Here is a 27,005-nt window from a genome sequence, read left to right on the forward strand (position 1 = left end):
ATATATAAGACCTTTCATTACCTTCCTTTATTCTATTTTTCTAATCTTACCTACTGTGTCATAGTTATATCAAATGATTAAACTCCAAACAAATTCATTTATTTCAAAGTATGTTCCTTCTGTTTGGAATGCATTTATCACTCATCCCCTTGCACCTTTTTGAAAATGTCCCTACCCAATACACTTCTGCTTAATATGAACACTCTTCAGAGATTCCTTCCAGTGCAGGTTCCTTCTCACAAGTTCCTGTAATGTATCCTACACACTTTTATTACAGTCCAGGTCACATTCTCAAATCACTACTGACACATCTGTTACATTGCCAACTGTGTAAGGAAGGGGCCACGTTTTGTTCACTTCAGTATTCGTAACATTAAACACATATTAAAAACCAAAGTCTTTGTCTAAGTTGTACAAATGATCAAAGGGTACCTGTTTCTACTTTTGTCATAGTCAGGTTTGTCAGTAATAACTATTTTAAATATTTGATTTCACATTCAAAAGCTAATCTTAAAGCTTTCTTCTGGTTAAACCTTACAATTATCCTACTGAGAGTATATTTTAACAGCAACTCAATTGTCAAGCCCCAAATTATTAATATATATATAGTTTGTTAATAATCAGAGCAAATCTATTTATTTAAAAGCCATTACCATATATATCACTTAAATTAGATGCTACAGAGATACTGGGAGTACTTGGAAGTCATTGATAAACCACTTATAAAATGATAATAACTGAGAAATACATTTGTCACAATTGATTCAGCAGTACATATTTTCATAACATTTTGTCATATATAATAGTTACCATTTATCACATGAAAATACATAGATTTGAAAAACATTCACACAGAAACCTACCTGCACAAAGCTGATTATAAAAGCCTTATTCATAATTTCCAAAACTGGAAGCAATGAAATGTCCTTTAATAAGTGATGGATAAACAAACAGATAAAAACAAGCCATTGAGTCACACCTTGATGGATAAATTTTAAAAGCATCTGGCTAAGATAAAGAAGCCAGAGTGAAAAGGCTACATAATATGTTATTCTACTTATTTATAGTCTGGAAAAGGAAAAATTATAGAGGCTGTAAACAAAGGAGTGGTTTTCAGGAAATTGGGGAAGGGGCACTGGTCGGAGTTTGAGAGACCCCGCAGGATGTCATACAGAATGTGACAAAAGAATCAAACTGCATTACCTGTGCATGAAGCGAGATCACTGAAGAGGACGGAGACCAAGTGTTGACCTAAGTAATTTTGGAAATGAGTGGCATCTGTACAACTAAGGGCAAAAGAAACAGCACAAGTTATCGCATTCTAATAGAGAAAGTTGCTTCCCACGGGACACAGGTTAGCAACTTTAAAACAAGTATATCCACATACTGGAACTGAATAATTAAGTAAATACATAGCCAGTGACGGGAGCCAGGTTTCTCACCACTAGAGCAGGAGATCACAAATAAGCAAGAGAAAAAGGCTAGAGTGATCCCTACAGCAATGGAAGGGAGTTGGAACCATCAGTATAAATTCATAGTTAGCTTGATACAGATACAGATAGTTACATCAAAAAATATGTATAGATATGTGTTTAAATATATAAGTATATATGATCTTTTCCTGTTAACTGAGAAAGCCAAGAATTAATGATATCCCAGGGACAATGAGTACACCTAGAACCCAGACCTTAATTTCTAATACCTTTCTCCGATTAAACAAACAAAAAACAAACAAACAAACAACATCTCAAAACATAAATAAAAATTCGTGCTGCCCAGAGAAATGACTGACTTAAGAACTGGGGCAGGAAACGCACGGGTAACCCGTAGTCACCGTGCCAGGAAATAAGCAGGTGCTCAGACAGGAAAACTCAGTGCACATCAAAATGAGCCAAGTGAGAGGGCTCCCGACGCCGCATGCTGGCGCGCTTAAGCAACAAAACGAGGTAATATTAGATTATAACCTAAAGCATAAAATAAACTTCCACGAGTCCCTACTGATACACATAAATGGTTAAAAGGATAAATAATACACATAAACAAATAAATAAATTAGAATAAACAAATTTCCTGAGCAGAAAAATTCCAGAAATATTATATACATGCTCCATCCTTAAAGAGGTGGAACAGAACTCCTCATTCCGTAAATGTGGTTTATACATAGTGACTTTCTTCCAAATAGTACAGTAAAGAAGGGGGCTGGGTGAGTATATCCAGGCAGTCAACATTAAACTTAATAGATATGTAGCATTGGTAGTACATACCCTAGATATGATGGGATGCGAATGAGATTTTACCTCTGTGATTTTTCTCCCCAAAGTATTTAATCCCAGTACAATCATGAGGGGAAAAAAATCAGACAAATTCTAATTGAGGGACATTTTACAAAGTAACTGACCAGGACTCCTCAAAAATAAGATACCAAAAATAAGGAAGTCTAAGAAAACGTCACAACCAAAAAAAAAAAAAAAGAACCTAAGGAGACATGATATGATGATTAAATATATTTTGGTACCTAGGACAGACTTTTAGAACAGATAAAGGACAATAAGTGAAAGCAATGGAAATCTGAATAAAGTATGGTCTTTAGTTTTTAATAATGTATCAATATTGCAAAAGGATAATACATTAAGGAATCTTTTCTTCTTAACCTTGCATTTTCTCCTTCTCGCTCTCCCCCCCCTCACAAACACACAAAAAGCGTGTACACACAACGACTCACACGACGCACCAACACTGACACACTGTGGCACTATGGCATGGTGTTTACCTTCAGTAACTCCATAGTTATTTCACTTCAAAAAAGACATGACCAAGAATAATTTTGAGTGCTTATCTAACATCTGTTCTATGAAAAAAAAATCACTTCTAAACCTCTGCATTTCTAAACGATTGAATCTTAAAGACACAAAAAAATCAAAATTATTTTTAAAATCTATTTTCTTTTTGATGAGTCTTATTAAGTGATTGGGATTTTCATAATTAAAAATATTTGTAGTAATCAGAAAGAAAAATTTTAATTATTTTATTTTATTATTATTATTATTATTAATCTTTCCGTGAGGATATGTTTTATTGATTTTAGAGAGAGAGGGAAGGAGAGAGAGAGGGAAGTAGAGAGAGAGATGTGAGAGAGAAACATTGGTGCATTGCCTCCTGTATGCACCCCAACTGGGATGGAATCTGAAACCTGGGTATGTGTCCGGATAGGGCATTGAATGGGCACATGTTTGGTGTACTGGACAATGCTCCAACCAACTGAGCCACCTGGCTAAGGAGAAAGAGATTTTCTGAACATTCACAGAAGTACATTTGAATATTAACTATACTGTTATTGACTTCCTACTTCTCAAATTTAAATTGCAGAATTTAAAATTGATCTTTCAAATAACATCTCCCATGTATTTTTTTTTTGCGCTTTTATTTTTACAATGAACGAAAGGAACTCAGAAGACTTTTGTATAACTGACAAATGCAAAGTCTTACTAGAGTAATAAATTATCTTTGATATTTGGCTCTTCTTTAACTGATAAGCTTTGAAAGTATTTTTGTAAATGGATATATGCAAGGATAATGTCATTGTCTTAAAAATTATGTGACTACTATAACATTTCTCATATGAAAAATACTCTTGGTCAGATAGGAAGGTATTTAAAATTTTTGCTTCAGTTTCTTAATATGCTGAGAGAAAGTATGACATCTTTGGTCTTTGGTTTTTGAATAACAAAAGAGATTACAGTTCATCATTTTTTACCATTTAAACTATCAAAATTTCAAGATCCAAATAATGTCGCTGATTTGATGTTTGTATTCTAACACAAATAATTAAAATAGAAGAAGACTAGTTTGAAAAAGCCATATGTAAATAAAAAATTTAAATGACTTGTAAAATCATTCACATTGTTTTCTTTTTTTTTAAATGTATTGGTGTTCAATTACAGCTGTCCTGACTTTTTCCCCATTGCTCATTCCAATTATAACTGTATATTATTAGAACTTAAATTGAGTGATCTGCATTAGGGTAAAATTGTTTTAAGAATCTCTGTGAATACTAATTTTCTCTGTTCTATATTGATTTTGTTTTTTAAAAGTCTCCTTTTTTTAGATTTTATTAATGAAAAATGTATGTAACAGTTCTGATAAGTCAAAATGGCTCCTGGCTCTTAGTGCTATATAAATGTCTATGGAGTAGGGGTCATGAGCCGAGTGTTACAGGTAGTGAGCTGGGTCTCAGACACCGGGTGGCTCATCCAGTGCACAGATAGAAGTGATGGGGCCAGGACTGTCATTCTTTTTCTTGTGATTTCAAGCTTTAAAATTGTCATGTAGTAATAATTTGTTATCACCAATATAAAGTATTACACATGGCCAAATGAATCCTTACCGTTGCTTGTGGAACTGTGGTGTCCTAAATTTTGCTTCAGGATCCAGGTCCAGTAGTTTTATCATAGGCTCAGTGGGCCATCACTGTTATTGGAAAACCAGTGACCAATTAATAATGTCTAAAATCTGGAAAAATTATTTCAGGAACTGCATAAATACGTAAAACAAAATGATAAAACCTCACTCCTCTATCTCACCTGGTATTCAGAAATGTAGACAATTTTTATTTCATAAATTGTTCTGATTTTGTCCCAACAAAGTCATTGAAATTGGGGAAATTTTCTAATAATGTATTTTAATATTTCCTTTCATTTTGACTTATTCACAAATTTATTATGGTGAATTTTTAATCAGCATTATTATATAAGTACTCTGAACATACAAGCTGCATTTGTAAATGCTAAACTAATAAAATCATAAAATCATAATAACATAATAACATAATGTCATTGAAAAGTGACATTAAATACATTATTTCAGCAAATTACTATTTCAAATTGTGCCATGATCAAAATTTCTGAAAATGTGACATCTGCTCCCCTGAGTGATTCAATGCTATTATAAAACTCCAAAATTATTTCATATTATAGATCATCACTCTTTATCTAGTAATCTGACAGATTCTTCACAAAGCATGAGATCATAACATCAGATAAAAAGTTTACTGGCAACAGACTGAGGGTTCTAGAAAAGAGGGGCTTTGGAGGGTTGGGTGACAAAGATGAAGCTATTGAGAAGTGTAGATTGGTAGTTACGACACAGTCACTCTTGTCATATAAGTAAAATGTGTCTTGTCGGGGGCATAATATACACAGAGAAAACAGAGTCAGGAACATTGTATGGCTATGTATGGTGCCAGCTGGTTACTGCAGATATGAGAACTCCTTGTAAAATGTGGGGTTGTCTAACCACTAGGCTGTACACCTAAAACTAACACAGAATAATATTAAATGTAAACTGTAATTGAAAAAATATAAAAAGTTAACTGCTACTCTATTCCTTTCTTCTTTGTAGAATGTGGTTGTATAGAGAAGTTTTTATGAAAAGTTGGGGGAAAAGGAAATAAATTTAGTTTTTTATACTTAATTTTTAGTTTAAAAAAATCCAGAAGAGATGGGAGGTAGGTAATTGGGAGACACAAGCATAGTGGAGACTGAGTGAATGAAAGTTCTACCTACTTCAGAGTATGCAGAATGACTATCATCTGGGTCAAATTACACTGGGGTTGGTTTTTAATTTTGAGTATCTACACTGCTGTGCCTGATATATTGAGTCAGTGTCGCAAGTGAGATTTTTAAAAATCTCTTCCAACAGAATCAAAATTAACTCTTTTTAAAAATTTTTTTAATTAAAATTTTTTTAATTTTAATTTTGTATTGTTATTCAATTACAATTGTGTGCCTTTTCTCCCCATCCCTCCACCCCACCCCAGCTGAACCCACCTCCCTCCCCCACCTCCACCCTCCCCCTTGATTTTGTCCATGTGTCCTTTACAGTAGTTCTTGTAATCCCCTCTCCTCACTGTCCCCTCCCCACTCCCCCCTGCCCATTGTTAGATTGTTCTTAACTTCAATGCAAAATTAACTCTTTAAAAAGAATGAGTTTAGTTTGGAGTTGAGGAAGGGAGAAATAGGTAGAGCATAGAGGATTTTGGGGGAAGTGAAAATGCCCAGTATGGTACCATAATAATAGATACGAGTCATTATACACCAACATTATGCAACATAAAACACCAAATATAAAGTTTAATGTAAAGTATGAACTTTGGAATTGCTGGGGCAGGAACTATTATAAAGGACACATGGACAAAATCGGGGGGATGGTGGGGGTGGGGGAGGGAGGTGGTTCAGCCGGGGTGGGGGGAGGGAAGGGGAAAAAAGGCATACAACTGTAATTGAATAACAATAAAAAATAAATTTAAAAAAAAAGTATGAACTTTGAACGATTATGATGTGTCAATGTAAGTTTATCAACTCTAATAAATGTACCACTTTTGGGGGGCATGCTAATAATTGGGGAGGCTATACATGAATAGGGCAGGGACTATATGTAAAATCTCTGTGTCTTTCCCTCTGTTTAGCTATGAACCTTAAACTGCTTTAAAAATCAATCTAATAATATTAAAGGTTAAAAGAAAGAACCCATGTACCCAGAAGTCTTTCAATGGAAATAAACAAATGAAAGAGTTTTCCATATCCACCTTCGAGCAGTCTGTCTGTGTCTGCTCCAGTTTGGACTCCAAAGTGAAATATTCAATTCATCAGAGGTAAGTAGGGTCTACTGAAGAAGCATCAATAAATTAAGCATTTCTACCTGAATTTACCTGTTTTTTATCATGACAACTGAAATCTGAAATTACTAGTCTTGAGGCAGAATAAGTTTTCACAAACATTTTCATATATGCTAGTTTTAGAACATACAATTTTATCCATACTTCATAGAATTAACTTTGCCATATATCTATCGGGCTTACTTTGTTTTTTGAAATTGAAGGATAATTTTGGAGGGTAGTTGGGAGGTCTATGATAAATATTCCAAACACATATAGGGCAAAGATATTTTATTCTTCATTTTACTATTTATACCATAACGTACTCATGATATAGATAAACAGACAATATAAACTTTCATTCAAAAGCTTTTTTATACTTAAATTTTTCAAACTCCTTCATAGATTCTTTATTTTTTATTATAAATATTAAAAATAGCAGCCAAGTTGTTCTTAAGCAAATGCTCAGTTTCAGGCCTGCATCCAATTATTTTCCTTTAAACTTCTGACCTGGTGAAAAAATCAGGGCCTCTTTCCAACAGGAAAGTTTACTTTTTTGTCATTCTTAGATGGGGGAGCATTGGGAACAGGAATAAAAGCAGGCTTCATCTCATTTGTCTCTATCTGCGGGCACAAGGCCAAAAGTCAGCATGCCTCCAAGTTAAAAAGAGCTGAGAGTGTTATAAAACATGTTTCCACCTTTCTGCCCTTTTTGGGTTGAATACAGGGTGGATTGTCTACCTTGGCAGCTCTTAAAGTTAGTCACAAAAAGATACAGGAAGGCTCAGAAAAACTTCACTGTCCAGAATGACATTCTTAGCTATGGGATTGAAAACTGTACTATAGAAAGAGGCATGATTTGATAGCTTAAAATGACAAAATTTCATAAAAAATATTGTTTCTTAGAAAGCTAAGATGATAAAATACATCTTCAAAATTTTAAGCTTTCCTAAAAGCATACCATAGGGGCTGTGGCCACCTCTCCTGCATGCAGCTGTATTCTATAATGAAGTTTTCACTAGCCTTAATGACAGATGCAAGTATGACTCAAACAGAATTTCATTTGCTTGGTTTTGTACCAAAAGCAAAATGACCTTTGCATATATAAGTAAGTTATAAGAGCACCAAGTCCATAAAAGATGCCTACAGAAAATTCAGGTTCCTTATACAGGCATGTCTCCTTTTGTTACGCATTGCTTTATGGCGCTTGTGTTTTACAGATACTGTGTTTTATACAAATTAAAGGTTTGTGGAAGCCCTGGCTTGGTGGCTCACTTGGTTGGACCATCATCCCATACAACAAGAGGTTTCCGGTTCAATCCCTGGCTGGGTTGCATATGGGAGGCAACTGATCAATATTTCTCTCTCACATCAATGTTTCCCTCTCTCTCTCTCTCAAATCAATAAATATATCCTTGGGTGAGGATTAAAAACGAACAAACAAAAAAGGTTTGTGGCAACCCTCCTCAAGTTCATCAGCATAATTTTCCCAAGAATATTTTCTCACTTCATTCTGTGTCACATTTTGGTAATTCTCTCAATATTCTAATTTTTTTTCAATATTATTTGTTTTTTAAATTATTTTTTTCATTATTGTTATTATTTCATTATTATTTGCTATGGTGGTTCACTATAAGTAATCTTTTATGTTACTATTGTGATCGTTTTGAGGTTCGATGAAACACAACCCTATGGGAGGGGAGGGTAACTTAATTGTATGTATTCTCACTACTCCACTGACTTGCCTTTCCCCAATCTCTCTTGCGCTCCTCGGGAATCCTTATTTCCTGAGACACAACAATATTGGAATTAGGCCAATTAATAATTGTACAATGGCTTCTAAGTGTTCAAGTGAAAGGAAAAGTTGCTTGTCTCTCAAGTTAAATCAACAGCTAAAAATGATGAAGCTAATTGTGGAGGGTTTGTTGAAAGCTAAGAAAGGCTGAAAGATAGATTTCTTGTTCCAAACAGTAAAGTTGTGAATGCAAAGGAGAAGTTCCTTAGGGAAATTAAAGTGCTACTCCAGTGAACATACAAACAATAAGAAAGCAAAACAGCCTTATTGCTGATACGGAGAAAGTTTTAGTGATCTATATAGATCAAACCAGCCACAACATTTTCTTAGGGCAAAAACTAATCCAGAGCAAAGCTCCAACTCTTTTCAATTCAATGATGGCTGATATAGGTGAGGAAATTGCAAAAGAAAGGTTTGAAGCCAACAAAGTTTGGTTCACAAGGTTTAAGGAAAAAAACCATGTATATAACACAAAAGTGTAAGTTGAAGCAGCAAGTGCTGAGGTAAAAGCTGCAGTAAATTATCCACAAAACCTAGCTAAAATAATTAATGGAAGTGGCTACACTAAACAACAGATTTTCCATGTAGATGAAACAGCCTCATATGTAATAGAAGGCTTTCATAGCTACAAGGAGAAGTCAATACCTGGCTTCAAAGCTTCAAAGAACAGGCTGACTCTTTGCTAGGAGCTAATGCAGCTGGTGACTTTAAGTTGAAACCCATGCTTACTTATAATTCTAAAAAATCTTAGGGCCCTTAAGACTTATGGTAAATCTGTTCCACCTTGTGCTCTATCAATAGAACAACACAGCCTGGATGAGAGCACCTTTGTTTACAACATGGTTTCCTAAATAATTTAAGCCCACTCTTGGGACCTATTGCTCAGAATAAAAGGTACCTTTTAAAATATTACTGCTTATTGGCAATACACCTGATCGCCCAAGAGCTCTGATGGAGATGCACAAGATTAGTGCTGTTTTTGTGCCTGCTCACATACCATCAACTCTGCAGCCCATGGGTCTGGGAGTAGTTTTGACTTTCAAGTCTTATATGTAAGAAATACATTTTGTAAGGCTGTAGCTGCCATATAGTGATTCCTCTGATGGATCTGGACAAAGTATACTGAAAACCTTCTGGAAATGATTCGCCATTCTAAATGCCATTAAGAATATTTGTGATTCTTGGAAGAGTCAAAGTATCAACACTAAATAAAGTTTAAAAGAAGTTGAATCTGGGGGTCTGAGATGGCTGCAGATCAACTGGAAGCTCCATCCACTTGCTCCCAGACCCGGACTGGTCTTGCAGCTAAACCACAGAAATCCAGCGGAAAGTGAGTGAGAGCATGTGTGGATGAGAGTGCAGGGAGTGGTTGAGAGTATTTGAGTGCCTGTCTGCCTGTGAGAGCACTCAAGGGCAGGTGGCCTTGGCTGTCCTGGCAGAGCCACTGCCATTGCTGCCACAGCCACCACCCAGTCCATCATGGCCAGCTGCACAGATCTGGAGTGGGAGACATTTTGTGTCATTTTCAATATCCTCATTGGGAAGGTATTGCAGATTACAAAAAAGCAGCTGTGCTTCATAGCCTGGACTTGCCACTGTGACCTCCACGCCTGCTGGGACAGGCCGTGAACTCCACTGCTGCAGTGGGAGCCAGGGTCCAGGGTACTACAACACTTGCCTCTGAGGGAGCTGTAGCCTCCACAGCCCTGGGTGCTGCTGGAACAGTGACCAGGAGAGAGTCTGACTGAGAAGCCTGCAGATCAATGGAGGAGCCAGTGCTGGGGGCACAGAGAAGCAGCCAGGGTGGCATTTGTGGCAGAGACCATGGCGGAAGTGCAGCAGTGGGAGCACAGGGATGGGAGTCTGAGGTAGAGACTTGCTGTAGGAAAAGGTGCAAGCACCCTGCTACCATCCCATGTTATACTTTTGATGATGGATTGTTCCCTTTTTTCTCCCACCCCATCAGGATAATATGTGACTGGAAAGAAGATGCACACAGGACATATTCTATTGATTTGTGAGAAAAGAGGAGAGAAGTCAGTATGAGAGAGGAGAGTCAATAGATGGCCTCCTGTACATGCCCTGAGTGGGGATCCAACCTATCCCTAGAAGCCATCTCAACGCAGAGGCTGGTATACTAGGGTTGAGCCTCTTAGTCAGCCAGACAAGGGAAAGTTCCCACCAAAGAATGGACCAATAAAAATCAGGTACTAAATACAACAGGAGAATCCACATAGCCCACACAAAGGACATTCCTAGAGTACCCAGATCAGAAGATCAAGGAGTCTTCACCTTGGGGGATGTCTGCTCTGAGGAGAGAGAGATGAAAACCACTGGAGATAAACCCATCATCTTTTTTTTTTTTTTTAAGGAGCAAGGAGTGTCTGGAGTGGAAGGCACAGGGGAGAGTATTGGTGGAGTGGCTGTAGGATTTTCAGAGCCCAGATATACCTGAACTACATAGCAGCCATATTTCTTGGGAATACCTAGCCCCTTCCAGGGGAAAATCAATTACCTTAACATGTGGGATACCACCCCCCAAACTCTCTGGAAATCCCCTCACCACAACCTCTGAAATCCTGTTTGCTCCACTCAGCAACTTTTTTTGTTTTTAATTTTTTTTTCAGTTTCACACTGTCTTTGTGTTCTTTCTTGTTTGTATGTTTGTTTTCTTCTCTCCCGTCCTGCACCTTAACCCTCGCTGAGGACAAAGCCACATAGACTCAGGAGTAATCAGAGACTGGTGGTAGAGCACAGCCAATCCATATACACTCCCCCAGAAAACAGACTAGTGCTTCCTCCTCAGAGGAGAGCCACAGAAACATCTATTGGGCATCTGGCAGACCCAAAATCTGGGCTCTGGAAGCCTAGGGACCCATTCCTGCTGAGTACAGGGAAATAACCCTGGGCAGGCTCAGATTAGTGGCTCAGGGGAGAGGAAACAAATCCATCCTCTTCCCTGAAGTCTGAAAGTCTCCTGCCATGGGACAAACAGGAATCACAGCTCCCTGTTTCAACGAGAAGTTCTCTCAGAAATAGTCAGGTCTGCAACTAATATAAGATTGGTAGCAGGCCATCAGGGAGAGGTGGATCCTGTAGTGACCTGGGACATTTATTGACACATCCCTAGACCCAATGCTGATAAAAACCAGCTTTTCAGAGCAGCTTGGCCCATTTGAAGGGCAGCCAAGCCCAGAGGAATCAGCCACAAAGTGTATATTGCCTGGAGCTTCAAAAAGGTAGCTGAGGGCCAGACATGGACAGCATCTGTCATTGGCTTACACCAGACCAAGACATCAGAGTAGTATCCAAAGGGAGAAACCAGAAGGCAATATCTAAACTGTGCTGAGACTAATCCATGTAGTTATTTTCTCATTATTTTAGCTATTTTTTCTTTTTCATAGCCTTTTACATTTATTTTTAGTCTATTTTTTGTTTTATTTTTGGTACTCTAATTTTTCCTATTCTGCTCTTCCCTTGATTACACCATTGTTCCATTCTTCTTTCCCTTTTTTATTTTTGTTACTTTTTCTGTGTTCCTTTTCCCTGTTTTCCTCTTTCAATTCATTATGAGTAGCAGTTCTCTTCACCTTTCTCCTCTCATAATCATTTTCTTTTGTTTGGTCCTCCCATATTCTTTTTTCTTATCCCCTTTCTATACTATTCCATTTCTTTTTTGGCTTTTAATATTCTATGTTCTCTTTTTTGTTGATATTGCTGTGGCGTTCACGGGGTTGCTTGTTTTGGTGTTATTTTTGTGTTGTTTTGCTTTGTTCTGCCAGTAATATAAAATAGCATACAACACATGGTGGAGGTTGAGCCTCTTAGTTGGCCAGATGGAGGTGGTTACCCAACTAAGAACAGGCCAAGAGTAATCAGAACCCAAATACAAGGGACGAGTCCATATAACTCACAGAGATGACATTCTTAGAGCATCCAGATCAGGAGGTCAAGGAGTCTGCACTACTGGGGCCCACAGGACTCTAAACACACAAGGTCACCGCACAAGACAGAGCATCAAAGCAAATCAATCTAATACATAGAAACAAGAACAAAGAAGCAACTAAAATGGGGAAACAAAGAACCCCCAAAAGAAAGAAGAGAAGGAATCTCCAGAAAACAGGTGATATTGAGGAAAGTAATATGTCAGACATAGAGTTCAAAGTAATGATTATAAGAATGCTCAAGGAACTTGGTTTGAACTACAAGGAACTTAGTGTGACCAATATCAGCATGAGAAATGGCATAGAAACCATGACTGAGAACCAAATGGAAATGAAGAATGCAATATATGAAATGAAGAACACACTAGAAGAATTTAAAAGGAGGCTAGCTGAAGGAGGATCAAATCAGTGAGCTGGAAGACAAGGTAGAAAAAAACCCAGTCACAGCAACAAAATGAAAAATGTCACAAAAAGAAAAAGGATAGTTTAAGGTAACATAAAATGTAACAATATTCACATCATAGGGATACCAGAAGGAGAAGACAAGAACCAAGGGATAGAAAACCTGTTTGAAAAAATAATGACAGAAAACATCCCTAACTTGGGTAGGGAAACAGTCATGCAAGTCTAGGTTGAACAGAATGCCCCGACACAGATGAACCCAAGGTGGCCCACTGCAACACATATTACAATCAAAATAGCAAAATTATAAGACAAAGAAAGAATCTTAAATGTAGCAAGAGAGAAATAGCTAGTAACATACAAGGGTGCTCTGATGAGGCTATTTCGCTGATTTCTATAACTGATTTCTGAGGCTATTAACTGGTTTCTCAACTAAAATACTGCAAGCCAGAAGGGATTGGAAAAATATTCCAAGTAATGAAAAGCAAGGACCTACAACTAAGACTACTCTATCCAGCAAGGCTGTCATTTAAAATGGAAAGTGAAATAAAGAGATTCTCAGACAAAAGAAGGCTAAAAGAATACACTTCCACCAAACCAGCCCTGCAAGAGATGCTAAGGGACTGTTTTGAGAAGAAAGAGAGGGAGAGAGAGAGAGAAAGAGAGAGAGAAGGAGAGAGACAACCAGATACAAAGGAAAAAATGGAATTAATAAGTACCTATCAATAACAACCTTAAATGTAAATGGATTAAATGTTGTCTACAACTGAGAAACCTCAGAACAAATGACAAACACATGAAAAAAAAGTTGTGATAGCAATACTTATATCAGACAAAATAGATTTCAAAACAAGAAACAAAGAAGTTCACTACATAATACTTGAGGAATTAGCCCAACAAGATGATATAACCCTTGTAAACATATATGCACCCAATATATGTTCACCTAAATATATAAAAATAATATTGGGGGGCTTTAAGAAAGAGATAGGTAGCAATATAGTCTTTGTAGGAGATTTTAGCATACCACTGTCAACAATGGATACATCTTCCAAACAAAAAAATCAACAAAAATATTGCAGAATTGAATAACACTCTAGATCAATGGATTTAATTGATATTTACAGAGCATTTCACCACAAAGAAGCAAAATACACATACTTCTCAAACACACATGGATCATACTCAGATAATCCACATGGTAGGATAAAAATAAACTTTAACAAATTCAATAAAATTCAAGTCATATCAAGTACCTTCTGGAATCACAATGGCTTGAAACTGGAAACCAACATCAAGAAAGCACATAAAAACATTCAAATACATGGTGCAAAATAACATGCTATTACATCATGAATGTGTTAACAATGAGATCAAGAAATAAAATAAAAAGTTTATGGAAATAAATGAAATGAACACACAGAGATACTAAATACCTCTTAAAATACTAGCAAACAGGAATCAACATTACATTAAAAAAAGCATACACCAATGATCAAGTGGAATTTATCCCAGGGGTGCAAGGATGGTACAGTATTTACAAATCAATAAATATGATACATAAACAAAATGAGACAAAATCACATGATCATATCAATAGATACAGGAAAAGCTTTTGATAAAATCCAGCACCAATTTATGATAAAAAACACTCAGCAAAGTAGGAATAGAGGGAGCATACCTCACCACAATATGGCCATATTCAAGAAACTTACAGTCAACATCATACTCAATGGGCAAAAACTAAAAGTGATTCCCTTAAGATCACGAACAAGACAAGTGTATTGAATTTCACCGTTCTCATTCAACATAGTACTGGAGGTATTAGCCACTGTGATCAGGTAAGAAGAAATAAAAGGCATCCAGACTGGGGAGGAAGTAAAACTGTCATGATGTGCAGACAATATGACAGTGTATATAGAAAACCCTATAGACTCCTCCAAAAACTATGCTGCCTAATAAGTGAATTTGGCAAAGTAGGACACAGAATCAACACTCAGAAATTGATGACATTTTTGTACACCAGAAATGAACTATCAGAAAGAGAAACTAAGAAAAAATCCCATTTACAATAGCAGCAAAAAATAATAATAACAATAATAATGTACTGTTGGGAATTGTCCTACCTGGTTTCAGAAGCTGTAACCCCCCCATGGCTAAGGTTGAGTGAGAGATCTTGGGACCATAAGCCACTAAGGAGACAAAGCTTATCTCCCTGGCAGGGGCGCCACCTCTGCCCACTTTACTTTACCCTGCTTGGCCCTGGACCTGACCAGTTAGCCAATTATAGGTAAGATTCTTCAAGGGAGAGACAACCTAAGACAAGCACAGTCATGATGGGGGCCCTCAGGGAAGGACTTGGCAGGCTATAGAAAAAGGGGGTGATGGACCCTCACGCCTTGGCTTTGACATAGCCTGAGTCCTCATTCTGTCTGCAAGAAATCTCTTAATCTCTTGGCTTCCTTACTTCCCCTGCCTGACTTAAGCTTGAAACAATGCCAGAGGGCAGTGCAGCCCTGTGCTGGAACCAGTGGTTCCCTGGGGTGATCAGGCCTAAGAAAGAATACATAAAATCCTGTGAAATCTGCTTTGCTAAGAATGTCCTCAGTTTTCTGATAAGGGTCCAGCATGAAATGAGTTTGTTTCCCAAAGTTTTATAGCCCTTTGGCTAACTGACCCTGACTCAGAATAAGTCCTTGTAGTTATTTGTATGTTATCTATTGTTTGATCCTTACTTCCTGACAATGATTGATGAGCTTTATGTATATACACTGTATTCCTGTGCAAATTTAACACAATAAAAGCCCACTGAGAAAAAAGGCTTCTGGCCTTTCTTCTTTGAGAGATCGGCCACCTTTCCTCCCCAAGCACATCGTGTCTTGGTAGACTTATTTTCATCCATGGTGAATGGGGGGCTCTGTGGGCAAAGTTCCCCCACAATGTGCCTATAAATACAGTTAACCAAAGAGGTAAAATACTCAGAAAACTGAAATACTGAAGAAAGAAATTGAGGAACATACAAATAAGTGGAAGCATATATCCTGTTCATGGATTAGAAGACTTAACATCATTGAAATATCTATATTATCCAAAGCAATCTATATATCCAATGCAATTCCTATTACAATACTAATGGCATATTTCACTGATCCAGAAAAATTATTTCACAAATTTATATGGAACCAAAAAAGAGCCTGAATAGCCTCAGCAATTTTGGGAAAGAAGCATAAAGTTGGAGAGATCACAATAGTTTATATGATACTATACTACAGGGCCACTGTAATCAAAACAGCCTGGTACTGGCATAAGAATAGACACATAGATCAATGGAACAGAACAGAGTCCAGGAATAACTTCATGCCTCTATGGTCAATTAATATTTGACAAAAAAGGGCACAAGCATACAATGGAGTAAAAATAACCTCTTCAGTAATGTTGTTGGGAGAACTAGACTGGTATATGAAAAATAAATAAATAAACAAATAAAACTAGACCACTCGCTTACAACATACACCAGAATACACTTAAAGTGGATAAAAACTCTTATAATTGTTTTATGTAAGTTACAATTCCATAAAATTATTCCTAGAAAAAAAAAACATAGGCAGTAGAATTCCAGATACCCTAGATAGCAATATTTTTATACATATATGTCCTAGGGCAGGGGAAATGAAGGAAAAAAAAACAAGTGGGACTACATCAATTTAAAAACCTTATACATAGCTAAAGAAACCATCAACAGCTCTGGCTGGTGTAGCTCTGGACTGAGCATGGGCATGTGAACCAAAGGGGTGCTGGTTCAATTCCTAATCAGGGCACATGCCTGGGTTCCAGGCCAGGTCCCCAGTTGGGGGTGCCCAAGAGGCAACCACACATTAATGTTTCTCTCCCTCTCTTTCTCCTTCCATTTCTCTCTTTCTCAAAATAAAAACATAAAGTCTTAAAAATAGAGAAACCATCATCAAAATGAAAAGAGAAGTGACTGTATGGGAGAACACATTTACTAATGATATATCGGACAAGGGTTTAAACTCCAAGATATATAAAGAACTCATACAATTCAACACCAGGAAGACAAACAATCCAATTAAAAAAATGGGTAAAGGACCTGAATAGACCCTTTCCCAAGGAGAATGTACAGATGGCTCACCAACATATGAAAAACTGCCCAACATCATTAGCCATCAGAGATGCAAATTGAATCCACAATGAGATATCACCTCACTCCTGTCAGAATGGCTACCATTAATAAATCAACAAACAATGCATACTGGTGAGTGTGCGTAGAAAAGGGAATACTAGTACACAGTTGTTGGGAATGCAGACTGGCTCAGCCACTGTCGAAAACAGTATGGAATTTCCTCAAAAAATTAAAAATTGAACTGCCTTTTCACCTAGCAATACCACTGCTGGGAATATACCCTAAGAATCATGAAACACCAATTCAAAAGAATTTATGCACCCCTATGTTCAGTGCATCACTATATACAATAGCCAAGTGTTGGAAACAGCCTAAGTGCCCATCAGTAGTTGAGCAGACTAAAAAACCGTGGTTCATCTACACAATGGCATACTATGCACCTGAAAAAAAGGAAGGAGTTCCTACCTTTTGCGACAGCATGGTTGGAAATGGAGACTATTATGCTAAGTGAGATAATCCAGTCAGTGAAAGACAAATACCATATGATCTCAGTTTTAAGAGGAATCTAATGAACAAAATAAACCAATGAACAAAACAGAACCAGAGACATGGAAACAGGAAACAAGACTGGCAGCTGCCAGATGAAATGGCATTGAGGGTGGGGAATGATGGAAAGAAGAGAAGGGACTAGTCAAAGAACACGTATGAATGACTCATAGACATGAACAACAGTATGGGGATGAACAGTGGAAGCAGGGGTTGAGCTGGACAGAGGAGGGCAAAGTGGGAAAACTGGGACAACTGTAATAGAATAAGGAAGAATAACACAAATAATAAAGAAGTTGAATCTAACCCTTTTGGATAACTTTGAGGACCTCAAGACTTCAGTGGAGGACATCATTGAAGATGTGGTAGAGATAGGCTGAAGATGTGGCTGAATTATTGCAATCTCATCATAAAACTTTAATAGATGAGGAGTTGCTTCTGACAGATGAGCAACAAAAGTGGTTTCTTGAGACAGAATTTACTCTTGGTGAAGAGGCTGTAAAGATTGTTAATATGACCAAAAAAGGATTTAGAATATATTACACAAACTTAGTGGATAAATCAGCCATAGGTTTGAGATGATTGACTCCAATTTTGAAAAATATTCTAATGTGGACAAAATGCTATAAAACAGCATCACATGCTACAGAGAAATTCTTAGGAAATTAAAGGAAGAATCAATCAATGAGGCAAACTTTATTGTTGTCTTATTTTCAGTAATTGCCATATCCACCCCACCCTTGAACAGTCACCTGCTTGATTACTGAGTACTCATTAACGTCGAGGCAAAACCCTCCACCTGCAAAAAGTTTATAACTTGCTGAAGATTCAGATGATGGATAGGATTTTTAATCAATAAAGTATTTTTAATTAAGGTATGTACAGTGTTTTAAAAGACAATACATTATTGTGCACTCAATAGAATACAGTGTAATCATAACTTTTATATACACTGAAGCCAAACAATCATGACTCACTTTATTGGTGTATTCACTTTAGTGCAGTCGTCTGGAAGTGAACCCACAGCATCTCATCTGTAAGGTATGCCTGTATGGCAGTACGATATAAAATAAGAGCCATTTTTTGTCATATTCTGCACCTTACTAATTTCACATTCCTTTCAGTCTCCATAAAATTAACTTCTTTATGCTGCAGCACAATAAAAAATGACACTAAATTATGACTGTTCAGATTAGAAAAGCAGGAAATAGAGTTAAGATTTCTGAATCACAGTGACTTTCTCAGTGGGCATACTGACATATGAGAAAAATGTACAAAGATCATAGGACAGAAACATAAGTATGATAAAAATGAGGTTTAAGATATCTAGAAATAAAGAATAAAATCTCTTTAAATGAATGATTCAAAATGTAATACATAAACACTAAATTTTCTCATTTTCTTATATAAAATGTTATATATTTAAAGTTTTAATGCACAGTTATTCCCTCCCTTATATTCTAGTCCTTATTTTGGGGGCCATAAATTACATAATACTTTTCAAATAACATTCTATCATCCTTTTCCAGATATCTTGTTCTTTTCTCTTATTTCATGATTATACATCTTTTTAACTTCAGTCATTTTCTAACCTTGCTTTGGTATTGCTTCTGGCTAAAATTAGCTAAGCCTTGTTTTTCCTCAGAGTAGACAAATTAAGTCTGGTGTATAAGGTTCACCAATATCACTGAGCATGAGCAACAACTTCTTTTAGGGCAAATGGCAGACATTATTCAAGTTGCATTTATCAAATAACATAACTTAAGGTAAATTATTTATTGGTTTTAGCACAACTTTAAATTCTGGAATTATAATTTTTTCCTTATTTGTTTTATAATTATTAATGTCCAAAGCATAGAACAGTGGTATCTAAGAAAAAACTAGTGTGATAAATAGTTTTTAAAAGTTTGCTCCTGAAGTACCTCTAGCCACATTTCCAATTTGTCAGGGATTGGGGGACATTTTTTAACATTTATTTTTACTGTATTTTTCCATTACCACTTAGTCCCTTACAGCCCCTGCTCCTGCTGCAATCACTGCACTGCTGTCCACGTCCACGAATCCTTTTTTAACAGCGACGTTTAGCAGGGAATCCCAGGAACGTCCGGGCGAGCCAGAATATGGGTGGTCACACTACTTTTTGTTTGTTTGGTGTGTGTGTGTGGCTTGTGTTTACATGTTTAGTATGGGAGGATGGCTGGAATAATTTGAGTGGGTTTTGGAGAAATGCAGCTTGAAGTGGCACACACACACAAAATAAATTTCTTAAAAGTAAAAAAATATTTGACACAAAGTTAGCTTTAAAACCCATGCAAACCTGTGTTCTATATACAGGTATCATTTTAATATAGAACCATGTTTTGGGGGGAGGTTAGGTATAAAAATTCCCTCTTTCCCTGTCTACACTTACAAATAAAAGTGGTGTTTCACATTTATCATGTGGCTTTGAATACTGTCTTTGCACACTGCCCCATACCTTTGCACATTTAAGGAATTACCATTATATTTCTCCACCCTAATACAATAGAAACTTCTGAAGTGTCTGTATATATGTACATATATAACATAATATGTATTAGTTTGTTTCCTATAACATATAATAAAAATGCACAAAATATACTTGTACCACTCACAGAATTACATTAATTGTGCCACTGTCACCCTGACCAAGAGGTACTTCCTGTCACCAGTAATTACCTCATAAACCTACTTCATGCCTCCCATAAACATTATCCCCATTCCTCCAAAATAAACCACTATTGTGATTTTAATGATAATTAATTGTGAATTTTATTCTTTTGTAGCTGAAATGTACATTCCTATATTTTCATTTTACCTCTCTTTTGAATCATAATAAATGTTATCAAATATTATGCATCTTTTGTATATCTGGCATCTTTTCCTCAGTTTTATATTTGTGATAACTGGCATGATGCTATGTGTATTTGTTCACTCATTAATGCACAGAATTCCATTATACAACAAAATGTACGTAGTCATCACAATGATAATGAACATTTGGATTGCTTTTAGTTTGCAGCTCACAGGAAGAAAATTCTGCAATGAAAATTCTTATACATGTCTCTTGCTGTCCAAGTGTATATTATTTCTGTTCTGCTATACCGAGTAACAAAGTTACTAGATTATAGGTATAAATAATCTTCACATTTACTAGATAACATCAAAGTGTTTCCAATGTGGTTCTAAAAATGTACACTCCTACAGCAGTGTGTGAAGTTCAACATCATTTTACACTGAGTCCCACGTTGGGTGCTGTCAGTCTGTCAGCTTTCTTAACACTGGCCACTGGAGAGTGTCCGGTAACGTTTTGTTGGAATTTTCACTTTCATTTTCCTAATTAGTTATTGTGTTGAGTATATTTTCGTATTTCCATTTGGAAGTTTTCATTTTTTCTCATTTTTCCCTGTGTGTGTGTATGAAGTACCTGTTCAAGCTTCATGCACATTTCTTTATTAAGCTGTCTATATATTATTTTCTTATAAATTGTAGTTCTTTATGTATTTTATATCAATCTTGTGTTAGTTTTACATGTTCCAAATATCGCCTCCCACACTGCAGAATATTACAAAAAGAAGTTTGAATAGAGTTAACTTTGCCAATAGCTTCCTTTATTGTTAGATTTTGTGACCAGCTGAGGAACTACTACCTCACCCTGAAGACATGAACAAGTGCTTTGGTACTACCTTATTGAAGTTATTTAAACCTTTGATCTTCCTGACTTTTGCATGAGATGATATAGAAGTTACATTTAATTTTACAAAACATGAACTTTATATTTTTTTATAAATCATTTGTTAAAAAAATCACGCTTTCCCCTTTTTATCATATATTAAGTGTCTGAATATTTACAGCTTTGCCTATGACATCAGCCTTGTGCTGGGCTCCTCTATTAGTCTAGTCTGGAACCACTGTCACACGGCCTATATTATTGTAGCTTTAAAACAAGTCTTGAAATCAGTGGAGCAAGTTTTTCTTCCTGCTTGTTTTTCTTTAAGAATGGCTTCCTTATTTCTGGAATTTGGGTATGAATTTTAGCATTAGCTTGCACAGTTCTGCAGCCATGTACACAAACACACAGGCATGTTCCCACCAACAAAGCAATTAGGATTGCTTTGAAACTATAGATCAAGTTAGGAATAATCGAATTCTTTGTAGAACTGACTATTCAACTCTACAAATATGGTGTGTCTCTCCACAGTGTTATAACAACAATAAAATAAATAATTTTTCTATATAAATATCTTGAATATCTTTGGCTAGGGTAACATTTGGTGTGTCATATTTTATGATCTTCGGTGCCATGTTTACATTTTATTTTCTGTTTGCTGCTGCTCATAGAATACATATGTACATATTTATATTATATTTTTTGCATATTGACAGTATCCATAAGCCTTGTAAAACTGTTATTAGTTCTTGTAATTTATTCATATATTCCTTTGTATTTTTTATACACATAGAAATATGAGTATAGAAAAGTAGATTGAAGGTAGATTATGGATTCAAATGAATAGAAAATCATATTGTCTAAATATTCACAGAATTTTTACTTTTATAATACTTATCAATTTAATTTCCTAGATACCCTGATATGTAATTACTGATATCTTTGGTTTTAAATCTTTCATTTTATAATTCCCCTTCAATCTGTCTTACTTCTTATGTATTTCTTTTTCTTTCCTTTCTCACATTTGTGGTTTCTTTTTGTTGTTGTAGTTTGTTTACTGTTAAATCTTTGCCTAACTCAATATTATAAATGCTTGCTATATTCTTCTGAAGTTTATAAATCAACTGTTTATTTCAACTCCTACCTTTAGGACTATGATTTAATTCAACTTAAAATTTGTGCTTTATGTGATAAAAAGATCGAAGCTTATTATTTTCTAGAGATATAAAATTCTCTAGCTCCGTTTTTAGAAAAGGCTACCTTTTCTCCATTAAATTAATCAGGCATTTTTGTCTAAAATCAATGAAAATATTAGTCATATGTATTACTGAACTAAGTATTCTGTTTACTTACTCTATATTAGTAACTTATCTTGATTAGTGTGGGTTTATACTGTCTTGAAATCAGATAGTATATATTCCTGCAAATATGTTCATCTTTTTCAAAAATATTTTATCTATTCTAAGGCATTTTGCCTTTTCATGTATATTTTACTGAGCTTTTTAACTTCTTTAAAATGTATCAAATTTTTGATTGGGGTTGCATGGGTATATAAATCAATTTGGGGAGAATCAACATTTCAAAAACATTGAGTCTCTCAGTCCATGATTATGCAATCTCTCTGTGTATTTAAATCTCTTTAAATTTGTATTTCCAGAATTTTACTGTTTTTATAGTACAGTTGTTTATTACCAAGTAATATTTTGATGCTATCATGAATGAACTTTTTATTTTATTTTCTGTTTCATTGCTAAGACCTAGAAATGCAATTGATTTTCATGTACTGACCTTGTATCTCGGAACCTTGCTAAAGTCACCTAGTAGTTCTAGCAGCTTTATTCTGATTTTCTTTAGAGTCTTCAGATTATATTAATTTTCTCCAATGTCTATGCCTTTTATTTGTATTCCCTGCCCTATAACATTGGATATGATCCTCAGAACAATGTTAAATTAAACTGGTATCCCACAAATTTTGACATCTGGCATTTTCATTCTTTATTTCACAATACTAATCTTTTTCTTTCTACTTATGATGTTTCTAAGTTTCAATTCTGATTTCTTTGTTAACCTTATACTTAGAAGTATATGGTTAATTCCCAAATATTTGATGTTTTTGTTATCTTTTTACTACAGTTTCTAGCTGAACTCTATTGTGGTCAATAAGCATTTTCTGTATGATTTCAGAAAATCATACTTTTGATATTTATCGCATTGAATTGGTCAATGTTTGTGTCTTGAGAAATATACAATGTGCACCTAAGAAAAGTTTCTGTTGTTGTAGAGTGCACTTTTAAAGCACAAATACCAATTAAATCACTGTTGTTCAGACCTTTTTAGTCTTTCCTGCTTTTATTTTAATTGTTGAGACAGCAACTATGATTGTAGAATTGTTTCTTTCTCCCTTTAATTCTGTCAAAATTTGCTCCCTATGTTTTAAAATTTTGTCTTTGAAAATATACACATATATGATTGTTACATCTCCTTGCAGTAGTGCACTTTTGTCACTTAAAATATCTCTCTTGTATCTGCTAATAAATCTCATTTTAAAGTTACTTTTCTGATATTAATATAGCCTGTCAGCCTTCCTAAGGTTTCGATTTGCATGATACATGTTTTTTCACCCATTTATATTCTTCCTTTGTCCTTATATTTAAAGAGTTTCATGAAGACAGCATATATTTTGAATCTTTTTTCTCATTTAGCCAAACTCTGCCTTTTTTAATTGAAATGCTTAGTCAAAATGAATGTAATATTTTACTTTTTGTTTTCTACTTATTGTATCTTTTTTATATCCTGTTTCTCCTTTCCTAACTTTTACAAGATTACTTAAATATTTTTATAATTGTCTTTTAATTTTAATTTTCTTGCTGCCTTTTTGGCTCTTCTTTTGTGCATTATTTTTATAGTGGTAGGATATATATACATACATTCAAGACTATACTCATTTAATCTTTAACACAGTATAAATACTCCATATCAAATTATAAAATATGAAAGTTTAAATATATATATATCCATATCTACTCCCTCCTTTATGTTATAGTTTTTATATACTACAACTATATATTAGAATTCCATAAGATATTATTATAATTTCATTTTAACAGTTATATATTTTATAACAAATGAGAAAAGTGGGAAAATTGCCATTTATTTACCATTTCTTTATTCTCTCTTCAGATCCAAGTTTTCATCTGCTCTCATTTCCCTTTACCTTGAGGGAACTTCTTTTAGCAGTTTTTACAATATGTCTGCTATCAACTAAGTTTTACTTTATTTTACCTGAAAAAAAATTGCCATATTCCTCAAAGAAATTTTAGCCAGTTATAGAATTTTAGGTTAACAAGTCATTTTCATTCAGCACTTGAATGGTATTATTCCTCTTATTGGGGAAGGGGAAGGGGTTTCATGGTGTCTGATGTTAAGTTAGCCCCAAACTGAATCATTGTTTTCCTGCACAGGAATTTTTTCCCTGCTCCTTTCCAGATTTGCTCTTTGGCTTTTAAGGGTTTGACTGTGATGCCTCTCAGCCTGGTATTTTTTTTAATTTCATTCTGCTTAGTGTTCATTTGCTTTAAACCCTTATATCTGCAAGTATCCAAATTTTATCCAATTTGGAAAATGTTCAACCATTATGACTTAAATATTTTTTCTACCCCATTCTCCTTCTCTTTGGTACTTCAATTACACCTTCATTTAATCATTTGGTATCACCTAAAAGATTCATGCAGCCCTGTTTATTTTTTAATCTTATTTTTCTATTCTTCACTGTGAAAAATTTGTAGTAAGTCTATATTTAAGTTAGTTTACTTTTTTTTTTAACTGTCATTTCCATTTGGTTTTTCTTCCATCCACTCAATTTTAATTTTCTATACAGTATTTTTTATTCTAAAATTCCATTTGGTTCAGTTTTATTATTTTTACTTCCCTACTGATTTCTTTATCCATTGAAAACACATTTAGTTTTACTTCATTAATGATAGTTATAATAACCTTTTAAAAATTTGTGTGACCTTTTAGTTTTTCAACAGTTAGATATTTTTAAAAGAAATTAAACAGAAAAAAAGACAATATAAATTGATTTTGCATTTACCCAAATTAGGGCAAGCTACACATTTTGCCAAACCAAGAAAAAATTAAAATGTTATACCCTATTATTCAAACAGTAGGAAGAAAGTTTTGTTTTTCTACCACAATCTTTTTCTCCTAAAATGTTGTAATGTTTTTTGATCTACCTATCCACTGTTGGATGCTTAGAAAGTTTCCAGCATTTAGCTATTATAAATAGCACTGCTATGAACATAGGGGTGTATAAGTCCTTTTGAATTGGTGTTTCATGATTCTTAGGGTATATTCTCATCAGTGGAATTGCCGGATCAAAAGGTAGTTCCATTTTTAATTTTTTGAGGAAATTCCATACTGTTTTCCACAGTGGCTACACCAGTCTGCATTCCCACTAACAGCACACTGGAGTTCCTTTCCTCCACATCCTCACTGGCACTTGTTGATGTATTGATGATAACCATTCTGACCAGTGTGAAGTGATATCTCATTGTGGTTTTAATTTGCATCTCTCTGACGGCTAGTGATGTTGAGCATCCTTTCATATGTCTCTGGGCCCTCTGTATGTCCTCCTTGGAGAAGTGTCTATTTAGATCCTTTACCCATTTTTAATTGGATTGCTTGTCTTCCTGGAGTGGAGTCATGTGAGTTCTTTATATATTTTGGAGATAAAACCATTGTCTGATATGTGGTTGGCAGATATGTTCTCCTGTACAGTTGGTTCCCTTTTCATTTTGATGATGGTTTCTTTAGCCATGTAGAAGCTTTTTAAATTGATGTAGACCCATTGTTTATTTTTCCATTATTTCCCTTGCCCTAAGAAATATATTGGCAAAATTATTGCTATGTAGGATACCTACATAGCAATTTTACTGCCTATGTTTTCTGCTAGGACTTTTATGGTATCATGATTTATGTTTAAGTCCTTTTTCTACTTTGAGGTCATTCTGGTGTATGGTATAAGATGGTGGTCTGCTTTCTTTTCTTTTCTTTTTCTTTTTCTTTTTTTCCACATACCAGTCTAGTTCTCCCAATACCATTACTGAAGAGGCTATTTTTAATCCATTGTAGGCTCGTGCTCCCTTTGTCAAATGTTAATTGACCATAGAGACATGAGCTTATTTCTGGGCTCTCTAATCTGTTCCATGGATCTATGTGTCTGTTCCTATGCCAGTATTAGGCCGTTTTGACTATAGTGGCCCTATAGTATAGTTTCATATAAGGTATTGTGGTCTCTCCAACTTTATGCTTCTTTCTCAAAATTGCTGAGGCTATTCAGGCGCTTTTTTGATTCCATATACATTTTTGGAGTATTTGGTTTAGATCAGTGAAATACATCATTGGTATTTTAATGGGAATTTCATTGATCTATAGATTGCTTTAGATAGTATGGGCATTTTAATGATGTTATTTTTTTCCATCCATAAACAGAATATATGCTTCCATTTATTTGTATCTTCCTCAGTTTCTTTCTTCAGTATTCTATAGTTTCCTGAGAATAGGTCTTTTTCTTTCTTGGTTACATTTATTCCTAGGTACTTTATTTTTCTTTTTGCTATAGTAAACGATATTTCCCCCCTAGTTTCACCTTCTGATAGTTCATTGCTGATGCAGAAAAATGCCATCAATTTCTGAGTATTGACTTTCTATCCTGCTACTTTGCCAAATTCACTTATTAGTTCAGGTAGTTTTTTTGGTTTTCTATGTACACTATCATGTCGCCCACAAATGACAGTTTTATTTCCCCCTTCCCAGTTTGGATGCCTTTTATTTCT

Source organism: Desmodus rotundus, chromosome 2 (genome assembly GCF_022682495.2).
Source record: "Desmodus rotundus isolate HL8 chromosome 2, HLdesRot8A.1, whole genome shotgun sequence".
Classification (NCBI taxonomy): Eukaryota; Metazoa; Chordata; class Mammalia; order Chiroptera; family Phyllostomidae; genus Desmodus; species Desmodus rotundus.